General features: G+C 41.8%; 1 long non-coding RNA gene and 1 other non-coding gene across 2 annotated transcripts; one reads left to right on the plus strand and one right to left on the minus strand.

Moving 5' to 3' along the window:
- Positions 1–12656: 12656 nt before the first annotated feature.
- LOC122696442 lies at positions 12657–15313 on the plus strand. Its single transcript, XR_006341756.1, has 3 exons — positions 12657–12707; positions 13374–13409; positions 15029–15313. It is a non-coding gene; the product is annotated as an uncharacterized LOC122696442 (long non-coding RNA).
- An 8463-nt stretch (positions 15314–23776) lies between these two features.
- LOC122696681 lies at positions 23777–23940 on the minus strand. The gene has a single exon (XR_006341815.1). It is a non-coding gene; the product is annotated as a U1 spliceosomal RNA (small nuclear RNA).
- Positions 23941–25538: the final 1598 nt, after the last annotated feature.

Consider the following 25538-nt stretch of genomic DNA (forward strand, 5'->3'; position numbering starts at 1 on the left):
AATGTTAATTTCATCAAATCCCCCAAACCCCAACAAATTGTTCATATAATCTTATTGCTAACAAAATTTACATTTATATAAACAAATCCTGCATAATCACTGCTTTTTAAAGCTTTGTAGACAGTGAAGAGTCTGTATTGTTCTATATAAATAATTTCTGCAGTTTAAGAGTTATTGTTTAAATATTGAAAGACTGTAGAACTGAGAGTGGGAAAAACTCTGGTTCTAATTGTTGTAAATCTATTAAAATATGTATAGTCTGGAGCTTGTCAGTTTACCTCTCTGAGCTACAATTCATTCCACAGTACAATAAGTAAGTTTTTCTTTCATGTTCTAAAGGTACGAGTTAGGGAAAGTGCTTTTCTGTTGCAACGCATTCTTTATTATATTTTTATCTGTCCTTGAATTTTTGTTAAACAAACCAAAATTAAGCCTCAAAAATAGTGAGAAGGGTAGTAGATTTTGAACTGTACTTTTAAAAATGGTTAAAATGGCAAATTTTCTTCTGTACATTTTTTTGCTGCAATTTCAAAGCACTTTCAGGGGCTTCCCTGGTGGCTCAGTGGTAAAGAATCCACCTGCCAATGCAGGAGACATGGGTTCAATCCCTGATCTGGGAAGGCCCCATATGCCTGGGAGCAACAGCCCTGCGTCACAACTATCGAGACTGTGCTCTAGCGCTTGGGAGCAGCGACTACCAAGTCCAAGTGCCTCAACTACTGAAGCCCTCACACCCTAGAGCTGCGCTGCTACAGAGAGCAACCCCCGCACGCTGCAACTAGACAGGAGCCCTCAGGGTCACGTCCGACTCTTTGCAACCCCATGGACTGTAGCCCGCCAGGCTCCTCTGCCCATGGAATTCTCCAGGCCAGAATACTAGAGTGGGTAGCCATTTCCGTCTCCAGGGATCCCAGGAATCAAACCCGCATCGCAGGCAGATTCTTTACTATCTGAGCCACCAGGGCTGCCCAGGGAAGACCCAGCACAGCCTAAATAAATAAACAAATAGAACACACTTGCAGTAGCACTTCGAGTAAGCTCCTAGGTGAGGCTGATGAAGATAGTTTGCGGACCACACTTTGAGTAGCAAGGTCCTCTGGGTATGGAACCACCACCATCAAATTGATATTACACTTTACAGTTAACATAAGGCATTTCTACATCCCTTCTCTCTGTGATCCCCACAGTAACAACACATGATACTGTATTCAGAGCGAATGCAATTCTTCCTCTCCTGCAAGCAAAACCTTGATCTTGGGTCATAGCCCTCTTACATCAAATCAGGGCTGTTTCTCTATGTAAGCAGACAGGATCTTACTTGAGGGCCTCTTCATTTTCCCCCCTGTATTGACTGCTCTTTTTAGGGAAATCTCTCAGGCAAATGCTTCCCATATCACCTTAGGCTTTCCTTCCCCATTTACATTTATGGTTGGGGTAAAGACAGGTTCTCCAGCCTATATGGGGCTTCCCAGGTGGCGCTAGTGGTAAAGAATCCACATGCCAATGCAGGAGATGCTTTGGGTTCCATCCCCAGGTCAGGAAGATCCCCTGGAGGAGGGCATCGCAACCTACTCCAGTATTCTTGCCTGGAGAATCCCATGGACAGAGGAGCCTGGCGGGTTACAGTCCATGGGGTCACAAAGAGTCGGACTCAGCTGAGACACTGAGCACCAGCCTAAACAGGGAGCATCTGCTTAACCCACTGTATGCTGGTCTTCCTCCCAGTCTGATGGGGGCAAGTCAAACATCTCTGTATTTACCGTCTTACTGACAGGACATGTGGAAAACTGCCTTGTCATGTCTGTCGAGCGGGGACCTGACAGCATTCATTAGAATTCTAGTTTTTGTTCAGTCGTCATTGCTGCGTATGAGCAAGTAAAAACAGTACTGGATGTGCTCAGCTACAACTGTGGGCCTGGCATGACTGGCAGCCCAAAACAACAATTCTCCAAGCCTGCGTAAGCGAGTGCGAGCATGTTTCCCTGGAGAGCTGCGAACGGAGCTCTGATTAGTGCGTTTGCTCATAGCTGCTTCTTGTACCAGAGGTTCACACAGCCTCAGACTGTGCCTATCTCTCCGTGGAGTGGTCTGCAGGAATCCTGCAGTAATGGGTCCATTTCCTCAGCCACTGGCAACAGGATCAAGGTCACTGGGCACAAGAAGGTCACCGAGCGTGCTTAATCCCAATTGAAAAAGCTGTCCTGTCCACAATCTAATCCAAGAAGAAGCTGTGCTGTAGAGGCCGAAGTGCCTGCTGCCAGCCCCTCCAACAGTAGGACTCCCTCCAACCAGCAGCAGGAATTCTCAGGGGTCTCCAGTCTCAAAAAGAGAGGAGGTAGGACAGATACCCCAGGATTCAAGTCCCTGAGAACCTGGTTCTCCACATTCGAATCATTTGGGGAGGCAACCATTTATTGATCCCTGAGCTCCATTCCAGATTTACATTAATATAATCAGAATGTCTTTTAATTTCACAGCTGCAATCACCATCTGCAGTGATTTTGGAGCCCCCAAAAACAAAGTCTGACACTGTTTCCACTGTTTCCCCATCTATTTTCCATGAAGTGATGGGACCGGATGCCATGATCTTAGTTTTCTGAATGTTGAGCTTTAAGCCAACTTTTTCACTCTCCTCTTTCACTTTCATCAAGAGGCTTTTTAGTTCCTCTTCACTTTCTGCCATAAGGGTGGTGTCATCTGCATATCTGAGGTTATTGATGTTTCTCCCGGCAATCTTGATTCCAGCTTGTGCTTCTTCCAGCCCAGCGTTTCTCATGATGTACTCTGCATCAACTCGATGGACATGAGTTTGAGTAAACTCCAGGAGCTGGTGATGGACAGGGAGGTCTGGCATGCTGCGATTCATGGGGTTGCAAAGAGTCGGACACGACTGAGCGACTGAACTGAACTGAACTGAATCAGAATCTCTGGGGGTAGAAACTGGGCATTGACAACTATTATAAAAAGTCAGTCTAGGGTTTCCCTGGTGGCCCAGTAGTGAAGAGTCCACCTGCCAATGCAGGAGACACGGGTTTGATCCCTGGTTTGGGAAGATCCCACATGCCGTGGAGCAACTAAGCCCATGTGCCACAACTACTGAGCCCGTGCCCTAGAGCCTGGGAGCCACAACCCTGAGCCCACACACCACAACGCCCATGTGTCCTAGAGCCTGTGCCCCGCAACAAGAGAAGCCAGCACAATGAGAAGCCTGCACACCGCAACTAGGGAGTAGTCCCTGTTCGCCACAACTAGAGAAAAGCCCGAGCAGCAGTGAAGACCCAGTACAGCCAAAAATAAATAAACAAATAATTCTTTAAAAAGTCAGTCTAATGTGTGGCCATATTGAAAACTGCTACCTTAGGGGGTTTCTGTTTTGTTCAGACCTTAGAGCAAAAATTATGATGACAAAAAGGCAGGGGCCTCTCATTACAAAACATAAGATTCTAACGTCTTTAATGACAGAGTGGGAACACTGTCTGGGCACAGCCGTTGTTTGGGTGAACTGTAATCATGGTGTAAGTGTGTTTACTCCAGGGTGAGGATAATTCACTCTTCAGTGAGAGCATTGAACTAGCTCCCACCTTGGGAAGCCCTGGCCTGCTGACCTGGCCCCCGAGGGGAGGACCTGCAGGGAGGAGGCTTTGGTGTGCCTCACTCACAGGAAATGTTCACCAAATACTGGCTGGATGCACTGAATTTTGAAACAAAAAGCATTGTAAACTATAAAAGAATTCCAAAAATTAATCTCTTTATCTGAGAGGCAAGTTTGGAATTAATCATTCCATGAAGTAGACAGCAAACACAGCAGAACTTGGAAAACTACAAACACATTCACCAAATTCACTTAAAATGAATATGGATTAATTGATTTCTGAATTTCCTGGCTACTTTCACATACTCCCCTCTATCAAGAAGAGTATTTGGTTGAACATGCTTTAGAAAAATGAGATCTCCAAAGATAAAAGTTTTATCTACAAAATTAGCATTCGAAATTTTAAGAGATTTTCGGAGAAGGCAATGGCACCCCACTCCAGTACTCTTGCCTGGAAAATCCCATGGATGGAGGAGCCTGGTAGGCTGCGGTCCATGGGGTGGCTAAGAGTCAGAGGACTGAGCGACTTCACTTTCACTTTTCACTTTCACACATTGGAGAAGGAAATGGCAACCTGCAGGGAGCCGGTCTGAACGTACAGGCCCCTTACGGCCCTAAGAGAGAACAAAGGGTCTCTCTTTGTCCTGCCACCCCTTCTTGTTAAAAGTATAGACTGGCATTTGTCTCCTTCAGGGAAAAAACACACCGGTGACCTTTTGCCTGTTTTTCTGGTGCTGATAAACTCATCATGCTCGAAACCTGTTTTCTATCTAGTTAATGTTCTATTGATGAAGCCTGTTTTCTATCTAGTTCTATTGATCTTAATCATGTTGGGCGCTAGGGTAATTAATGCTTTACTGATCTTAAGTGTGGGAATTAAAAACATCTGTAGCTCTGCACTTATGCAAACCCTCGATCTATTCTTAGTAACTCCTGTTAGCATATATATAGGCGTGGTATTCTTCAATAAAGTTGGCGGAGTCGGACGCAAGTGGACTCCGTCCCTCTCAACCCCATCTTTCTGAGTCTTATTTTCCTACGTACTCTGGTAATTGCGTTCTCGACCAGTTCGTTTGCCGGCAGGCTCCGGCAGCAACCCACTCCAGTGTTCTTGCCTGGAGAATCCCAGGGACAGGGGAGCCTGGTGGGCTGCCATCTATGGGATCACATGGAGTCGGACACGACTGAAGTGACTTAGCAGCAGCAGCAATATATGAAGAAACTGAGTCATCTGATACATGACACTTTCCTTTTGATTTCATTAACGACTGAGGTTTCCTCTTTCCTAAGGGAGAATGAGGACCTGGTGATTTCTGCTTATCTCTTTTGGCTTCTGAATCACTCAACTAGTCAGGATTCCTAAAACACCACAGTGCATGCAGACACGCCTGCCACTTCCTGCTTCCTCATCCTTTAAGAAGACTGAACTACCTATGGATCCACCAATCCACCATGTTCTTCTCACTTCCATGTTTCTGCTCACACTGTCCCCTTTGCCTGGAATGTCTTTTCTGTCCTTCCCATTAACCCTGGGTGAAATTTTGCCATTTGCAACAACATGGATGGACCTGGAGGGTATCATGCTTACTGAAATAACAGAGAGAAAGACAAATACTATTTCACTTACATGTGGCATCTAAAACATAAAACAAATGAATGAATGTAACAAAACAGGAATAGACACAGATACAGAAAACAAATGAATGGTTACCAGTGGGGAGAGAGAAGAGCAAGATAGGGGTAGGGGATTAAAGTAGTACAAACTGCTTTGTATAAAATAAGATACAAGGATTTACTGGAGAAGGACACGGCTACCCACTCCAGTATTCTTGCCCGGAGAATCCCATGGACAGAGGAGCCTGGTGGGCTACAGTCCATGGGGTTGCAAGAGTCGGATATGACTTAGTGACTAAACCACCACCACCCACAAGGAATATAGCCAATATTTTATAATAACTTTAAATGGAGTATTATCTATAAAATATTGAATCACTATGTTGTATACTTTCAACGAATATATAAATCAACTGAAAAAAAAAAAAGAACAAAAGGCTCGCTGAGAAAATGTGTTACATTCTACTCTAGGTGATAGTCTGTGCTTCTTAGTGCTGAGAGCTTGTGAGTCTTCAAAGGGAAAGCACACACTCCTTTGGGATGCCACACCTCAGAAAGCTGAGAGGTCCACCCCCTCAAATTTATTCCCGAAGGACCGAACTTTTGATCCCCACTGTTGAGAAGCCAAGAGTTAGTGCCTCAACTTTAGGAGACACAGACAGGTTAACAAGCAAGGTTTTCTCGTCGGTCAGCCAACCCTTTTGCAAAGGCAGGAGGAACAAGCAGGGTCTTCTGACAACTGTAATCCTGAGGAAGCAGATTGGAAAAGGTGAAACCTGTATCTTTCAAGACTGGTTGCTTCTTGGAAATGGCTGCTCTTCCTTGGAGGCTGCCAGGTTTTGTGATCCTGGCATTTGCAGGCCATGATGGCTATTAATTTGCCCCTCAAGGGAGTGGTGCCACATCTCTTGTGTTCTGTCTTTATCCACATTTTCTGTTCTGACACCACACCACGCCTTTCTTTTTTGACCCCGGATATAAAATTTCCTTAAGGTTTAAAAACAAACAAGGTTCTCATATGGCTCCCAGACTATCCTGTTTGCTGCTGCTTAGTAGGGTGGTTGGGTCCCCATGATGATAGATCCAGAGGTTTCTTTGACTTTTCTCACTTATCACTATCTCTGTTCCAGATAAGATGAAAAAGAAGAGGGGATACTGCTTTAAAAGGGCTCAATCTGTTTCATCAAACTAGAGAAAAAGAGTGAATTCTGGGTTACAGGCAATTACACTATTCACATAGTTTCACACCTAGAACATGGGAGGTCTCTGAGGCAAAGTTGTGAAGCTTGCATTTTATTTCATTTTGCATTTGAGCTTATAAGTACCAGAACCTTTTCACAGAACTAGGTTACATAGACCAATAAAAGGCTGCTCATTAGAAAGAAATACTGTGAAAGGAATTGGGTTTGGCAAAGTGATGCCTTAGCTAAGCTGTTAGTGTCCCACAGGTGATGTTATTTAAGACTGAATAACCAAGATTTTTGATTAAAAAAAAATTACTGCAGACCAATTTACCTGGATCACAGAAGTAAAACCTATAGACATGGACTTCTCCAAAAGGAACTAAATATTTATCCTACCAAACATACAGAGCAAGAGATGAGTGAGCTTTTGTCAGTTTCCTCTGGTACTGAGTTAGCAGGGACCTGGACTCTGAGATAAGCAGAGCCCTGGAGTGTTCTCGGTGGGAAATCAAACTGACCTTCACCAGGTAACGCCAGCACAGGCAGAGCTGAGCTTGGACTCAGGGGCTAGTGCTCCCTCCGCTTATCCAGCTCATAGCCTCTTGTCTCCCCGCTGAATGAGATGGCAGAACAAGACTTCCTCTGTCAAGGAAATGACTCATGCAAATGTCAATGGATTTATGTTAAGTCTTTTAACCTGAAATTCTCAAGGCGTATCTTTCAGCCAAGCTACTAATACAGTTTGGTACTTTTCTAGTTGTTGCAATTATTTGTCTTGATTGTTCATTACCAAAACCCTAGGTCTCCTGAATGATTCCCGTCTCAAGAAAAACCACAAAAATGTATTCTGATCAGAGACAAGGGTCTTGGCCCTGCCAAGAATGTGAAGTATTGGCCCCTGTCCTAGTCCTACGCCAATGATGGTCAGGAGGACTTTTTTTTTTTAAATGTGCTGATACTACACGTCATTAGAACCCACATAAATAAATACCTTCCAGTTATCCAGATCATCTGGAAACGAGGCATCAAGGAAATCTCAACCATCTTGAACATTCTGTTTTTCCTGGAGTACAAGGTAATAAATATCCTTTCAATTATAAATTTTATTATCTTATTAAAAATATGGACAACTGGAAAGGCTTAGAATTAAAGAATTTAATTTGTTGACAATAACATTTTAATACTCCTTTATAGTCATGTGGCCTATGTTTTTAATTCTTTAAATATTGTCCCATGGACTCACATTTTATTTATTTTTAAATATGTTACTCTGATGCTTGTTCTGGGTTGTATTAGGGTTTTAAAATAGTGAGTGACAACAAATTACAGAAAAAGAGCTATGACAAAAATCCTACATAGGTAGAATTTTAGAAATTATCCCTATTTCCCTCCTCCATATTTAGAGTAATGAATATATGGAAAAATAAGAGGAGCATCAATCAGCAGTTATAAGAGGGAAACATAAGGATGCAAGCCTTCCAGTAGATAATAATAGTTACATGAATTTGGTCTTGATATCATCCTCTTGAAGGCTCTCTCTGCATTTCAAATACTGTTTAATCTCAAAGATGGATTTTTTACATCAATCATTGGCAGCTTGGTTCAAGACATATTCTCTTATGGCATTTTACAGATCTAAGATTATTGGATATGTGTTGTCATTTTCTGTCTTGATTTATTTTAAAATTATAGCTCCCTTTGTAAAAAGTATTTCAAATGGCAGAATTAATTTTTATAATAAACATTTACCAAGTGATCCTTCTTACAAAAATGAATCAATTAATATACTATCGTTAAAAATTATAGCATTCTTATGGAGAAGGAAAACAATTATATTTATCTTCAGAATGCCTCACCTCTCTTCTCGTCCTGAAAAACAACAATAAAGGGCATTTTGTATATCATTTAAAAGACGTTCTAATAACAGTGTAGATTTTTTGTTTTCAAGAAAAATTAAAATGATTGAAATAAAAGTTACCATGATAGAGTAGAAAACAAAAAATCATGAATCTATTAGAATTTACTATCACATCAAATAAACCATCTACATCATAATATAGGAATATAGATAAGACAAATACTCACTTCTAAGTGGATATCATACTAATGATATCTACCTATTAAAGTCACTGTAAGAATCAAATGAAGCAATAACTGTATTTCAAAAACTGTGTTTTTATAAACAGCTAATAGACCAATATTCTTTTAAACTCACTAGGTAAATATTCCTAATAAGTATGAAATCTGCCTGCAAAGCAGGAGATCCCAGTTTGATTCCTGCGTCAGGAAGATCCACTGGAGAAGGGATAAGTTACCCACTCCAGTATTCTTGGGCTTCCTTGGTGGCTCAGGCAGTAAAGAATCCGCCTGCAATGTGGGAGACCTGGGTTTGATCCCTGGGTTGGGAAGATCCCATGCAGAAGGAAATGGCAACTAACTCCAGTATTCTGGCCTGGAGAATTCCATGGACAGAGGAGCCTGGTGGGCTACAGTCCATGGAGTCACAAAGTGTCACGCACGACTGAGCAACTTTCCCTTTATGAAATGTTTTATACTGTACCTGAATGTGTGTGTGTATGATGTAGATCTTGAATTAGAGCCACATACCATTTATAAGGCATATGAATCATAATCTATATTCCAATTGTTTAACAGACTTAGCAACTACACAAGAACAACAAAATTATCTTCTAGAATCTCTAATCTATACATCCTTTGGTTCTTAATAGCATAATCTTCACTCAAGTTTCTTAAGAACGTGCTTGATCCAGGGTCAGGCTACATAAGCAGGAAAGGGTTACACATTTTCTAAGTTACACCCTTGGCGGATTCAAGTCAATGTATGGCAAAACCAATACAATACTGTAAAGTAAAATAAATAAATTAAAAAAAAAAAAGAATTAATACTCTTGTTTTACTTACAGATAAGAGTCAAAAGATGAAAGTGGTATTTCTGATCGCTTTCCTTTTGGTCATGGCTCACTGCACACCAGTAAGTAACCTCTTAATGTCTATTTCTGCAAATCAGCCTTGGTTCATGCATTCTAATCTAAACTTTAATACTCAATCCTCAAAAAAAAAAAAAAATCTATCATTGGAGTCAAAGTCACAGTCTCCATTTTAAGTTTCTTTGGAGCTAAAAGTAACTCTTTCAAGGTATTTTAAAAACCCTGTTAGAGGGCTTTCGTGCAGGCCCTGTGACTAAGATTCCAAGCTCCCCAGGCAGGGGGCCCGGGTTCAATCCCTGGTCGGGGAACCAGATCCCAAATGCCGCAACTAAGACCCACAGGAGCCAAAAAAAGAAAAATAAATATTAAAAAAAAAAAAAAAAGACTGTCAGAAAAGCAACAGATTTGAGTCAAACGTAGCAGGGAACCTCGCCTGGCCTCAGAGCCCAGCTGTGGTTCTCAAGCTTGGCTGCACTTTGGAATCGCTTGGGAAACTTTACAAAGTCCTAAGGCCTGGGTCCTGCCCTCCCCAGCCTGACTTAATTGGCCTGGGGCATGATGCAGGCATCAAGATTTTTATCATCTTCCCAGGTGACTGTTCCACTGGGCAGCCAAGGTTGAGAAGCGCTGGTGGAGAGGGGCCACGACTGCTCTGGAGAAGCCCTTAATGAACCCTGAGACAATCAGAAACCCCGAGGGGGTAAGTTTAGGAAGACTGCAGCTCAGGTTGTTACTGGGAACAAATCAGAGAGTGAACATGATGAGACAATTACAGGCATACCTTGGCACTATAGCGAGTTCAGTTCCAACCACAACAATAAAGCAAATATCTCAAGAAAGCGGGTCATACGAATTTCTTAGCTTCCCAGTGCATATAAAAGTTATGTCTATATTATAACCTATTATGTATGTATGAAGGACTGATGTTGAAGCTGAAACTCCAATACTTTGGCCACCTGATGTGAAGAGCTGACTCATTTGAAAAGACCCTGATGCTGGGAAAGATTGAGGGCGAGAGGAGAAGGGGACGACAGTGGATGAGATGGTTGGATGGCATCACTGACTTAACGGGCATGAGTTTGAGTAAACTCTGGGAGTTGGTGATGAACAGGGAGGCCTGGCGTGCTGCAGTCCATGGGGTCACAAAGAGTCGGACACGACTGAGCGACTGAACTGAACTGATGTATGTATGCAGCAGCGTTAGGTCTACAAAACAATGTGCAACTTAATTTTGTTTACTTAAAGTTTTCCTTTTCTAAAATTTGTTTTTAAACCATGTGTACCTTTATTGAAAAATAATTTATTGCTAAAAAACAGTAACCATCATCTGAGCCTTTAGCAAGTCAGAGTAGTAACATTAAAGATGACTGAGCACAGATCACCATGACAAATATAATAATAATGAAAAAGGTTGAAATACTGTTGAGAATTACCAAAATGTGACTCAGAGACATGAAGTGAGCGAGTGCTGGTGGAAAAATGGACAGTAGACCTGCTCGTCACAGGGTTGCCACAAACCTTCAATTTGTTTTTAAAAATATGCACTGTCTGTGGAGCACAATAAAACTAGGCATGTTTATATTTGAGATAATATTTTTGGTATTAAAACAGATTAGTGACTGATATTAACAGATACAACATTCATTCGCTTATTCTAAAAACAAATGCTTCTTGAGATGGGCGATCATGCGAGGTGCCAAAACACAGTCCCTGCCTTTTGGGAACTCAAAGTCCAAGTCTCCTAGTTAATTACTATTATTCTCATTACATCTATTTCCTCAGTCTCCATACTCTGTCTCTCAATTTTCACAGGTACGAGAATTTAATTCTGGAATTCGCCATGATTACTTCTTAAACTGGCAGGTAATTGTGTGTTTAAAAAAAAAAAAAAAACACCTAAATTAGGAATATTTGTGGTCTCCTAGGAAAATATGATTTAAAGAGAAAATATGTGAGACATTTTCAAGAAGTAATATTTTCAGGAGCATAAAGTATGATTACAAGATTTTCTCTTAGAAAAGAGAACCCTCCTACACTGTTGATGGGAATGTAAATTAGTGCAGCCACTATGGAGAACAGTATGGAGGTCCCTCAGAAAAATAAAAATAGAACTGCCATATGATCCAGCAATCCCACTCCTGGGCATATATCCAGACAAAGCTGTAATTTGAAAAGATACGTGCACCTCTGTGTTTATAGCTGCACTATTTACAACAGCCAGGACATGGATGCAACCTAAATGTTCACTGAGAGATGAATGGCTAAAGAAGATGTAGTATATATACAATGGAGTATTAGTCATAAGAAAGAATGAAATATTAATAATGCTATTTGTAGCAACACAGATGAACCTAGAGATTATCATACCAAGTGAAGTAAGTCAGACAGAGAAAGACAAATATAATATGATATCACTTATATGTGGAGTCTAAAATACAACACAAATGAACTTATCTACAAAACAGAAATAGACTCATAGACATAAAGAATAGGCTTGTAGTTGCCAAGGGAAAGTGGAATGGAGGAGAGATGGATCGTGAGCTTGGGATTAGCAGATGCAAACTATGACGTATAGAATGTGTGTGTGAGTCACTCAGTCGTGTCCAGCTCTTTACAACCCCATGGACTGTAGCCCACCAGGCTCCTCTCTCCATGGACTTCTCTAGGCAAGAATACTGGAGTGGGTGGCCATTCTCTTCTCCAGGGGACCTTCCCAATCCAGGGATCAAAGTCAGGTCTCCCACAGTGCAGGTAGATGCTTTAGAGTCTGAGCTACTAGGGAAGCCCATATATAGAATGGATAACAACAAAGTTCTACTATATAGCACAGGGGACTACATTCAATATCCTATATTGAGAAGAATATGAAAAAGAATATATTTGCATAACTGAATCGGTGTGCCATACAGCAGAAATTAACACTGTAAATCAACTATACTTGAAAAACATTTAAAAAAATTTTTTTCTCCAAGGTAAAAATGAAAAAAATCTAAGGTGGGAGGCATAGGAACCAGCCTCACTGACATGGCTAGGAATTCTGTGGACAGTTCCTGCCAGTTGGGAAAATCATCTTCAGAGAAACAGACCTCTCCAGGCCTGTGAAAATCCGAACATCAGCCTTGAGTTATCTCTTGTCTGAGTAAACACCCCCGCTCTCGGGGTGCAACTCATTTAGATTCTTCTCTTCTGCAAATAAGGGGACAACATAAGTCATGAAACTGCTTTTACAAATTTAGCGTAATCTGACTTCAATAATCTAGAACCCAGAAATCACCAGAATATTTTGTTTTTACAACTTAATATTTTGTCTTTACTTTTCAGAGGATCCATCACAGAATGAGCCCATATCAACTATTCTTGTATCACAAGGTAAACTCATTCAATCTAATATCTAAAAGTCCTCATTAAAAAGTTACACGTGTGGTTAATTCCTTTTAGAAGACTTTATGTCAACTGACAGATGTCTTTGTCTGTTTTTTTTTTTTTTTTTGCTAAGCAAGCTCAGAGATCAGTTTATACTTATTTTCAGGAATTATGTTTCGTATAGACTTTGATCTGTAGATGGCAGCTTCTTGGTATATTGCTTGCTTCTTCACATCTCCCTGAAGATGCTTGGAGCATCTTTGAAAGCTCAGGTTTCTGCTCAGAGAGAACTGTCAAAGCATACAGCTCTCTGTTCCTCACCTTGGTACTTGACTGTCCTTTCTTTTCATAGGCAGGGATGAACCTCCATGTTTCTATGGATCCTTGTTGCTTTTTTTTTTTTTTTTTAGTGAAGCTGCTAATCTCTGGAAAATTTTTGTACCAGTACTCTGCTCGGCTAACTCCTAACTCCATTCTCTTCATGTGTTTTGTTGTCCAATTAACATTACAACAAGCCCCTTTATTAGTCACAGACCTTAAAGTAATTTTTGTAATTTCTTCTTGGAAGTAATTTTTTTTGAGAACTTAAAAAAAATATCTTTGAACTGAAACAAAATTTCCTAACAATTAAGTGTCAGATAACTGTTTTGGTTTTTCTTTTCCCCCTTGCAGTACCTTCAGAGGCTTTATGAACTCTGCAATGCCTTTGTAAGTTTTCATTCTTGATTTTTCTATCATTATCAGCACTTGAGAGAAGAACAAAGGCTCAGGAAAATAAAGGAAAAGACACAGGAAATGTGAAATCATGTTTGAGGGGTTGTCATCATAATACTGGCTAATTTCCCATTTATATCTTGTTTTTAATACAACTTTAAGTCACTTATTATATGAATTAAGAATGTTCCACATACTAACAAAATTACTAATTAATGGAAGAACTAATACTTGTGAATTTGTTTGAAAAGACTTAGAATTTTTTGAAAATGTTGAAGACAGTTATTAAGCCAAAGTCCTCTCAAATTTTCATTACATGTATCCTACTAACAATATCTGAGAAGGAACTTCAATTTTAAAAAATATATATATATTCATATGTATATAAATATGTGAAGCCATTTAATAAATCATAATTTCCTTCCTTCTGCTTCTCAGCTCTAAAATGTCCATTTTATGTCAAAGACACCATCTTATCTTTTAATCCCTTGAGCATTTTAATCATAGCTATTTTAAAGTCAGTGTCTAGTAATTACAACTATTTGTATCTCCTGAGGGTCTGCCTCTCTGATCTAATTTTTTTTTCATTGTCAGTCCAGTCTTGTCCCTCCCGCTCCCTCTGATACTTTTTTTAAACCTGGTTGTTTTTGATTGAGCAGTTAACGTTGTTTTTGAAAACTGTAGACAAGCTGAGGTTCTAGATGAAATTGCCTTCCTCCAGACAGAAAGTATTTTTTTTCCTAGACTGTATAGACTATGGGCACAACATTCACAGACCACCTTGATCCATACAGAGACTGAGTTGATTAGAACAAGTCCCCCTGGTTCCTTCTTACTCCCAGGGTGAGGTCTTTGGAGTTCCAGCCATAAGACTGGTTACTCATTAAGTCTCCTTCTCCCTGCGTGCTAAGTTGCTTCAGTCACGTCTGACTCTTTACAACCCCAGGAACATGTAGCCTCCCAGGCTCCTCTGTCCATGGGATTCTCCAGGCAAGAATACTGGAGTGTGCTGCCATGCCCTTCACTCCTTCTCCCTGGCAGCCCCTGAACTTGAACTTTTGTCCCCTAGCCCGGTGGGTTTGCTAAAAGTCCTGTTAATGACTTCTCAGCCTTTTGGCTAAGATCCAGTGTTAAAAGTCCTGCTCAGTCACTACTTTTGGGACTGCCAATTGCCTCGAGAGTAAAGTCATATGTCTCCCTGGGATTTTTGCCTCCCCACAATCTCGAGTCCATAAAACCTCACTTTCTTATAACTCTGCTACCTTCAGAAGCATGCTTAAACATTTGCGGGGGGCAGGGGGGTGGTGTCCAACTCTTCCAGTTGTTCTTCCCAAAGGGGTTGACTGGAACAACAGGTTGGAAAGAAAGTAGTTGATTTTCTTTTCAATGATCAAATACAAACAATGTGAAATTTCATTAACTGTCCTACACATACAGAGAACTAGAAGAAGCTGATAATTTTAATAAAACTAAAAAAAAAAATGGTAATGGTTGAAAATTCTCTTATCTATAATAAACTTAACAATGTTTTATTATTCAAGTAGTGGCTATGTAATATTTATATGTTGAGTATTTATAGATGCATTCTTGTGTCTTGATTTTTGTCTTATCAGAGGAAACCACCAGTGAACAGAGGGACCACGGACTCCATGCTACCGTTCTCACCAGTGACAGAAACGGCTCCACCTCTGACTCCTACTCCATCAGGCCCCTTTACCCCACCAGGCCCCATTACCCCTGACAGACGGGGAGACATGTGATTCATGAAGTCCCACAGAGACTTCCTAGCCAAACACAGCATTCTTCCTCCCACATTGCTTATCACCACAACTGATGATCAAAGACATCATCTCTCTGCTCCTTGGACCACAGCACACCCTTTTCAGTATCCTAGATAAAATGGCAACGCTTCATTAAAAAAATGCTTTTATCACTCCTATTATTCCCAAGTGGAATGTCATTTTCCATCATTATCGACATTTAGAGATAGATCAGGAAAATGAGCAGAGGAATCTCGGAAACAGGATCTCTTTCTCTGAGAAGTCACAAGCTATAGTTAAGAACCAGAGGTTCTATGACAAAGGAAGGAAGGAAAAAGAATTTTGGGGAGGGATATGCAGCCTGCAGTCTCTGCCAAACATGGGGAGGTGAGAGGTGACAGGACCATCCCCAGCCTACATCCAAGCCCTTGGGATGCTTTCCAGCAAGAGGAGATGGCATTTTGACCCTTTTAACTGGGAGGGAAACTGACAAAGCCATGCAGAAATGCACTTAAAATTTCTTTTTGTCTTATTTGAGAGGCAAAGTTACAAGTTTCTCCCTGATCTGTTTATACAGATGTACAAAGCAAAAAGGAAGAAAGATTTTGTGGATATGACTCATTCTCCATCTCTACAAATACTAGGTCCACTTTTCACGAAAGAGAATGGTAACCTTGGCACCTCTGAATTAAGAACAATGATCACAGTCTATTAGTCCTTTCTGTGCCTTCACAGTGAAAAACCACTACATGGCATTCATAGGGGGCTTTGGTTTTGTTTGGGAAGTTTCCCAAAGATCTCTCCTTACACCGGGTTACAACAGGCTATACCTAGAAATCAAAGGAAACGAAGTCTGCATACAAAAGGTGTGTGTGCATGCTACGTCTCTAAGTCGTGTCCGACTCTTTGCAACCCTATGGACTGTAGCCTGCCAGGCTCCTCTGTCTGTGAGATTCTCCAGGCAAAAGTACTGGAGTGGGTTGTCATGCCCTCCTCCTGGGGATCTTCCCGACACAGGGATCGGACCCTCATCTCTTAGGTCTCCTGCATTGGCAGGTGGGTTCTTTACCACTAGCACCTCCTGGAAAGCCACAATCAACTTCATAGAAGTCAAAGTCTCAGACTTGAAAAGAACCTTAGAGGCCACAGAGTTGCCATCACCTGGGAGCTTGTTAGAAATGCAGGCGAGATCAGGCTCCACTGGGGACCTACCCAAGCAGTATCTGCATTTAATTAGGACCCCCTGATTAAGTGCTCCTCCACATCACTGACATATAGATAGCTGCCAGAATACCTCAGTCTATGCAAGAGAGCCATTCCATAGTCCTTTCTTGGCTAACTTTGATCTTGGAAAAAGTCATTCTTTGTATGGAATTAAAATTCGGTTCTAACCCAACTCTGTAGTCATATTGGATAAATCCAGTCTGTTTTCTCAATGTTAACCTTTCAAATAAATAAAAATAACTTCCACAGTCCTGCATTCCTCCAAGCAAAACTTGCCCAGTCCTCCAACTATTCCCTCTGTGACACGGTTTGATTTTTCCCCACATCCTGGGAGTCTTTGCCAAATATTCTCTAGTTTTTATATTGTCCCCACCCTCAATGGTGGTTTTCAGAACTGCATATAATACCACAGATGTGATCTGGAAAAGGACAAAAATGGAATGATTGTCTCTGATGTTCCAGATCCTACACCTGTTAATATGATCCAGGGCTGTCCCTGTCTTTCTGGGTAACCACAAAGTCCTTCCCAAGCTTTGCTAAAAACATTGTGGATGTCTTCTGTGCCTGGACCCTTGGACTGAAGGATGGGGCCTCACTCACATTTACCCCTGTTATCACTTATGTGATTACACCCAGATCAGCATTCTCACACACAGATATTTCTAATCTTATTAATTAAATGTATTCTCTAGCCTTTAAGTGTAATACTCTAGTCTTTAAATATATTCAAGTTCACAACTCAATGTTATTCTGTTAGGCAGCCTGGATAGGAGAGTTTTGGGGGAGAATGGATCCATGTATATGTGTGGCTGAGTCCCCTCACTGTCCACTTGAAACTATCACAACATGGTTAGTTTTGTTTTGGTTATAAAAAAAAAAAAAAAAAAAAAACAGTGAAAAATTAAAAGTTTAAAGTTTGGAAAAAAATTTTAAAGGTAAGTATTTTTTTAAAAAGCAATAAATAAATTCAAGATCAGTAGTTCAATATATGGTCTTAACTCTGTTTGTTCACCTATCCATCCAAAAATTTTAAGTATCTCCTCAGTTTCAGGGGAAACAGATGAGAATAGGACAGTCTGGGCTTCTGTTCCTCATCTTTTTTTTATTTACATTTATTTTTATTAGTTGGAGGCTAATTACTTTACAATATTGTAGTGGTTTTTGCCATACATTGACATGAATCAGCCATGGATTTACATGTGTTCCCCATCCTGATGCCCCTCCCTTCTGCCCTCATCTGACTCTCACTGTTTTGAAGCAGTATTTGCTATTCCTGGGAAAGTGAAAGTGAAGTCGCTCAGTCGTGTCTGACTCTTTGCGACCCCATGGGCTGTAGCCCACCAGGCTCCTCTCTACATGGGATTTCCCAGGCAAGAACACTGGAGTGGGTTGCCATTTCCTTCTCCAGGGGACCTTCCCGACCCAGGGATCGAACCCGGGTCTCCCGCATTGTAGGCAGACGCTTTACCATCTGAGCCACCAGGGAAGTCCTAGGAATTCCTGGGAGGGTGCTGTTAAACATAATGAAATATATTTGATGGCATAGCAGATACCCTAAGGGCTGTAAATTATAGTTTCATGAGCACTGAGAATGAACAGAGGAAGGACTTAGTAAAGCAAATATTTACATGGCTAATAAAGGGAAAGTGACATGCATCTTGACAGCTGGGTCCTATACGAAAATGCTTATCCAGAACTACCCAGCCCCGGCTCCACTTTAGAATCATCTGGGGACTTTAAATAAACCAAAGTCCAAGCCTACTGAATTGACCCTTTGTGGTTGTGGAAGGAACCAGAGCATCACCATTTTTCAGTTGCCTGGGGTGGTCTCAACGTGTTGTGGGGTTTGAGACCCACAACTCTACATGGATTCTTGGAAGAACAGAGGTCTCTCTGCTCTCAGGGATTGGTTCCAGGATCCTCCACAGATACTAAGACCTGGGAGTGCTGAAGTTCCTTACATAAAATGGCCTAGTATTTGCGTATGACCTATACACATCCTTCCTCCCTGTATACTTGAAATCATTTCTAGATTACTTATAATACATGGTGGGTACTCAGTTCCTCAGTCCTGTCTGACCCTTTGGGACCACATGCACTGTAGCCCATCAGGCTCCTCTGTCCATGGAATTCTCCAGCCAAGAATACTGGAGTGGGTTGCCATTTCCTTCTCCAGGGGATCTTCCCCACCCAGGGATCCAAGCCTGATCTCCTGCATTGGCAGGTGGATTCTTTACTACTGAGCCACCAGGGAAGACCACTTATAATACCTAAGACAACATAAGTACTATGTAAATAGTTCTTACATTATATTTTTTAGGAAATAATGATTTGAAAAAAAGAAGTCTGCCTGTGTTCAGTACAGACACAACCATCATTGCCCTAACTACATAGTACAGGTAAAAAACAACCTAATATTTTCTTTCAACACTTAGATTGCTTTTGTTTAATGACCTCAAAGAGAACTACAGAGAATAAAACAATATTTAAAACACAAGTACACAGAGGAAAATACAAAGAAACTATAAATTCATTCCCTCTGTCTTACACACACACACATAAGCTGCTAACACTCACCAAAACCCTGGTTCTTCTCACCTGATAACCCTAGATACCATGTCGATGATGCTGAGGACAACTGCCTGTATGGTGCCTACAGAGCCCATGGGGATGAGTGGCACTGAGATTTCAGGCTAAGCTGAACTTCGGACAGAACATCAGAAGGATCATCTCAGTGGGAGGAACTGGGTCCTGATTATAGATTATGGATGCTTCAGAGGAGGCTCTTCTCCAGTGGACCACATTCTGTCAGACCTCTCCTCTCCTCATGACCCGTGCATCTTGGGTGGCCCCACACGGCATGGCTTAGTTTCATTGAGTTAGACAAGGCTGTGGTCTGTGTGATCAGATTGGCTAATTGTCTGTGATTGTGGTTTCAGTCTGTCTGCCCTCTGATGCCCTTGGACTGCAAGGAGATGCAACCAGTCCATCCTAAAGGAGATCAGTCCTGGGTGTTCATTGGAAGGACTGATGTTGAAGCTGAAACTCCAATACTTTGGCCACCTGATGCGAAGAGCTGACTCATTGGAAAAGACTCTGATGCTGGGAAAGACTGAGGGCAGGAAGAGAAGGGGATGACAGAGGATGAGATGGTTGGATGGCATGACCGACTTAATGGACATGGTTTGGGTGGACTCCGGGAGTTGGTGATGGACAGGGAGGCCTGGCGTGCTGTTGTTCATGAATCACAAAGAGTCAGACATGACTGAGCTACTGAACTGAACTGAACTGAACAGAGGAGGCTCAGTAACAGCCAGGACCTGTTATATAATAGAAAACTGTTCCCTTTGGAAATGTCACTAACCATACGCCCCTTGAAAATCAGACACCTCAACACTTGCACCTGTTGGAAAGCTGCCACAAACTTCTCAAATATCCAAACCAAGAAAATCCACTGTAACAATTCTATCCAAGGCAAACCATTCAATATCACGGTAATCCAAGTCTATGCCCAGACTGGTAATGCTGAAAAGCTGAAGTTGAACAGTTCTATGAAGACCTACAAGACCTTCTAGAACTAACACCCAAAAAAGACGTCCTTTTTATTACAGGGGACTGGAATACAAAAGTAGGAAGTCAAGAAATACCTAGAGTAACAGGCAAATTTGGCCTTGGAGCACAGAATGAAGCAGGACAAAGGCTAATAGAGTTTTGCCAAGAGAACGCACTGGTCATAGCAAACACCCTCTTCCAACAACATAAGAGAAGACTTTACACATGGACATCACCAGATGGTCAACACCGAAATCAGACTGATTATATTCTTTGCAGCCAAAGATGGAGAAGCTCTATACAGTCAGCAAAAACAAGACCGGGAGCTGACTCAGATCATGAACTCCTTATTGCCAAATTCAGACTTAAATTGAAGAAAGTAGGGAAAACCACAAGACCATTCAGGTATGACCTAAATCAAATCCCTTATGATTATACAGTGGGAGTGAGAAATAGATTTAAGGGACTAGATCTGATAGACAGAGTGCCTGATGAACTATGGATGGAGGTTCATGACACTGTACAGGAGACAGGGATCAAGACCATCCCCAAGAAAAAGAAATGCAAAAAAGCAAAATGGCTGTCTGAGGAGGCCTAACAAATAGCTGTGAAAAGAAGAGAAGCAGAAAGCAAAGGAGAAAAGGAAAGATATACCCATTTGAATGCAGAATTTCAAAGAGTAGTAAGGAGAGATAAGAAAGCCTTCCTCAGAGATCAAAGCAAGGAAATAGAGGAAAACAATAGAATGGGAAGACTAGAGATCTCTTCAAGAAAATTAAGAGATATCAAGGGAACATTTCATGCAAAGATGGTTTTGATAAAGGACAGAAATGGGATGCACCTAACAGAAGCAGAAGATATTAAGAACAGGTGATAAGAATACACAGAAGAACTGTACAAAAAAAGATCCCCATGACCCAGATAATCACGATAGTGTGATCACTCACCTAGAGCCAGACATCCAGGAATGTGCAGTCAAGTGGGCCTTAGGAAGCATCACTATGAACAAACCTAGTGGAGGTGATGGAATTCCAGTTGAGCTATTTCAAATCCTGAAAGATGATGCTGTGAAAGTGCTGCACTCAATATGCCAGCAAATTTGGAAAACTCAGCAGTGGCCATGGGACTGGAAAAGGTCAGTTTTCATTCCAATCCCAAAGAAAGGCAATGCCAAAGAATGCTCAAATTACCGCACAATTGCACTCATCTCACATGCTAGTAAAGCAATGCTCAAAATTCTCCAGGCCAGGCTTCAACAATACGTGAACCGAGAACTTCCAGATGTTCAAGCTGGTTTTAGAAAAGGCAGAGGAACCAGAGATCAAATTGCCAACATCCTCTGGATCATCAAAAAAGCAAGAGAGTTCCATAAAAAGATCTGGTTCTGCTTTATTGACTATTCCAAAGCCTTTGACTGTGTGGATCACAATAAATTGGAAAATTCTGAAAGAGATGGGAATACCAGACCACCTGACCTGCCTCTTGAGAAATCTGTATGCAGGTCAGGAAGCAACAGTTAGAACTGGGCATGGAACAACAGACTGGTTCCAAATAAGAAAAGGTCCGTTTAGTCAAGGCTATGGCTTTTCCAGGAGTTGTGTATGGATGTGAGAATTGGACTATAAAGAAAGCTGAGCGCTGAAAAATTGATGATTTTGAACTGTGGTGTTGGAGAAGACTCTTGAGAGTCCCTTGGACAGCAAGGAGATCCAACCAGTCCATCCTAAACGAAATCAGTCCTGAATATTCACTGGAAGGACTGATGGTCAAACTGAAACTCCAATACTTTAGCCACCTGATGCGAAGAACTGACTCATTTGAAAAGACCCTGATGCTGAGAAAGATTGAAGGTGGGAGGAGAAGGGGACGACAGAGGATGAGATGGTTGGGTGGCATCACCGACTCAATGGACATGAATGAGTTTGAGTAAACTCTGGGAGTTGATGTTGGACAGGGAAGCCTGGTGTGCTGCAGTCATGGGGTCGCCAAGAGTCGGACACGACTGAGTGACTGAACTGAACAATTCTGTCTCATCATCGAGCTCTCTCAGGGGTTCACGTCGTACCTCTCTCCAAACACCTGAAGCTGAAAGTGCCCCCATCACCGCTTACCTTCAGATTCCGAACACTCCACATATACAGTCATTCTCTTCATGCAAACTATAGACCGTCATTTACAAAAGAAAGACTTCTCCGAACTACAAAAGCTAGGCAATAATATTTTGGATCCCAGAGTATCTGCGAAAATCATAAATATACGTACAATGTGAACAAGGCCAGAAGACACTCCGCAAATTTACATGCTTCCACACCCCTTTTAAGTGACGTCATTCTCTAGTTCTTGAGAATGACGAAAAAATCCGCAGGTTTTATGAAGGTGGAAGGCTGAATGACAGCCTACCAAAACTGTCCACATCCCAATCTCTGGAACCTGCTAATATGTTCAGTTCAGTTCAGTTCAGTTCAGTCACTCAATCGTGTCGGACTCTCTGCGACCCCATGAACCGCAGCACGCCAGGCCTCCTTGTCTATCACCAACTCCCAGAGTCCACCCAAACCCATGTCCATCTAGTCTGTGATGCCATCCAACCGTCTCAACCTCTGTCGTCCCCTTCTCCTCCTGCCCTCAATCTTTCTCAGCATCAGGGTCTTTTCAAATGAGTCTGCTCTTCACATCAGGTGGCCAAAGTATTGGAGTTTCAGCTTCAGCATCAGTCCTTCCAATGAACACCCAGGACTGATCTCCTCTAGGATGGACTGGTTGGATCTCCTTGCAGTCCAAGGAACTCTCAAGAGTTTTCGCCAACATCACAGTTCAAAAGCATCAATTCTTCAACACTCAACTTTCTTTATAGTCCAACTCTCACATCCATACATGACCACTGGTAAAACCATAGCCTTGACTAGACGGACCTTTGTTGGCAAAGTAATGTCTCTGCTTTTTAATATGCTGTCTAGGTTGGTCATAACTTTCCTTCCAAGGAGTAAGCGTCTTTTAATATGATCATGGCTGCAATCACCATCTGCAGTGATTTTGGAGCCCAGAAAAATAAAGTCAGCCACTGTTTCCTAGTATGTTACTTCATACAAAAAAGAAATTTTGGCAGATGTGATTAAGGATTTGAGCCGGAGAGCAGTATTGAACACTACCAAGACGGCCTTTTAATAGGAAAGGCCAGAGAAAATAGATATCAGCAGACACAAGATGCTAACATTGCTTGCTTCAAAATGAAAGAAAGGCCAACAGCAGCTAATTCACAGAGGTGGCAGAAGAGGAAAGCGGAAATTCTTCCCAAGGAAACAAAGGGAGCGCCTGCATTTCGACGTTCGGCCTGTAAAATCTGAGTTTTCTGAACACTTTCAAGCTCGCGGTTAACGTACTACAGCCTCAGAAAGTAGTACCTTAAAGATCAGAAACCCAAACCTGCGGCGGCCCGGTGGTCTGACACCCGCCTCTGCGCACACCCACAAGAGGGCGGGGCTAATGACGTAAAATGACGCGCGCCTTACGCTGCTACTACTGATGCGAGAAAATAATTCATGGGAAAAGGCTGATTATGGGAAGGATAGAAAGTGAAAGAAAAAAGTAAGCAACAAAAAGGGAGATTGTGGGATAGTATTTGCAACTCAGCAAACCGTGAACTTAAGTTCCAAGAAATAGTTAAGGACAAGGAAAGCTAGGTGTGCTGGAGAATCGCAGAATATTAACTTAGCACTTCCATAATACATAAAAACCAACTCTTTAGAGAAGAAAATAAAAAAACCACTCCTTAACTTTCACTGAGTAGTAAAAAGCCGAAAATTCTGTTTTTAAACAAAGAAACATCAGGGGAAAGCGCGAACGCAGTCCCCCACTACCACAAATTATGCAGTCGAGTTTCCCACATTTGGGGAAATCGCAGGGGTCAGCACATCCGGAGTGCAATGGATAAGCCTCGCCCTGGGAAAACCACCTTCGTGATCATGGTATCTCCCCTGCCAGGTAAGTATGAGTTTCCGTCACTGCTTGGTACCACACCAACAGATTCAAATCACTCTCTGCGTAGGACGACTTTTCTCCTGCCGTCTATACCACTCCCCTTCTGAGGTATAAAGAGTTTCCAAGAGATAATTACCACCAGCAGCATTTGACATCTGGAAATTGTCTAAACTCTTAGGAAATATGTATGTAGTTTAAGCACGACCAGCAGTCACTGCGCGTATCTACATATTCCACACCCCTTTCGTGATCTCATTTAGCGCGCGTCCTGTTCCTAGCATTGTTAGTGGCGCAGTTCCAATAAAACTTGTGAAGACGCTGCACAAACTTAGACAATATAAATTAGCTTCTATCTTGAAAGCCTTGGGATAAGTGACGTCGATGTTGACATCTGGCGCGGTTCAACAGCCGCTGTCCACGTAACTAAAACAGCAAGTCAGAAAAGATGAAACTTGACCAAAAACAAAAAAACCTACGTTCGATAGTCTAGTCCTTGGGTCGATAAAAGTAGGTTGTCAGTTTAAACCTTCAAGCCCAAGGACAAAACATGCTTTCTTTCAAACAAGCAGCAAACGATCGCCCTTAACCTGAAAGGTCAGTTGCATAAACACTCACTTTACTCTGGCAAACTAGACGGACAAGCTCACACAAGCGCCCCCCTACCTCATATCTGTGAAGTCGCCGGAGTCTGCACAGCCGCAGTGATCACACTCCGCCAGTGGGAACCAGCTTCGTGATCAGTGTCTCCCTTCCCAAATAAGAATAAACTGTGTTTCCTTGTATTCTTAAACGCTCCCGTGCTCAACGCTACAAGCAGAGGGTCATCTGTTTCCTTTTTCACAGACCTTTGAAATCCAGAATAAGACTGCAGGAGAATCCATCTTGCAAGGAAGAAACTTCTGAGCCCTCCTAGACTCATATTAGACTTCTAAAAGAGCAAATCCTGTCTCAGACAGCAGTTAGTAATTCACATTTCCACGTTCACGAAATAAATATTACCAGTGTCCCCAGTCCTCTCCCTCCCTCTTAGGAAACAGAGGTCTTGGCCTTCCCCAATCAATAGAAATTGACTAGCAGCCCATGCTGCAGCAGGAGACCTGGAGAAGAAACAACAGGTCCCCTTGATTGCTGGTTCCCCAGAGTAGGAGAGAAGCTTATTATTATGGCTAAGAGGAGACTCTGCCTTGGGCCCACCGGTGTAATAAACTGCACTCCACTATCTGCATTGTCTTTCTGAGTGAGTTTGTTTCCCGGAACGCGTGGCTACAACAGCGCCAGTACTCTTTTGGTATTCTCCCTTTGGCCAAAATAAATTAGCCAGAGTTTTGTATCTTTAAAACAGGAAAAACTAATGCTATTTCTAAAAATCTTAGTGAAAATGAACCAGAATAACTGAGAACACAGAGGTGTCTGAGGTGGGTAGAGACACAAATATTATCAGAGCAAGAAAGAAGTGAGCTCTGTTGTTGAAGGTAAAAGCCAATTCTGACTCCATGTTGGAACAGTTCTTTGACTTGCGTTACTGCATTTTTATTATTATAATCATACATAATGGCCTGCCTCCTGCCCTCTCAGACTGACTATTAAACTAAAGTGCCAGGAGGGGGTA

Source organism: Cervus elaphus, chromosome 6, assembly GCF_910594005.1.
Source record: "Cervus elaphus chromosome 6, mCerEla1.1, whole genome shotgun sequence".
Lineage (NCBI taxonomy): Eukaryota > Metazoa > Chordata > Mammalia > Artiodactyla > Cervidae > Cervus > Cervus elaphus.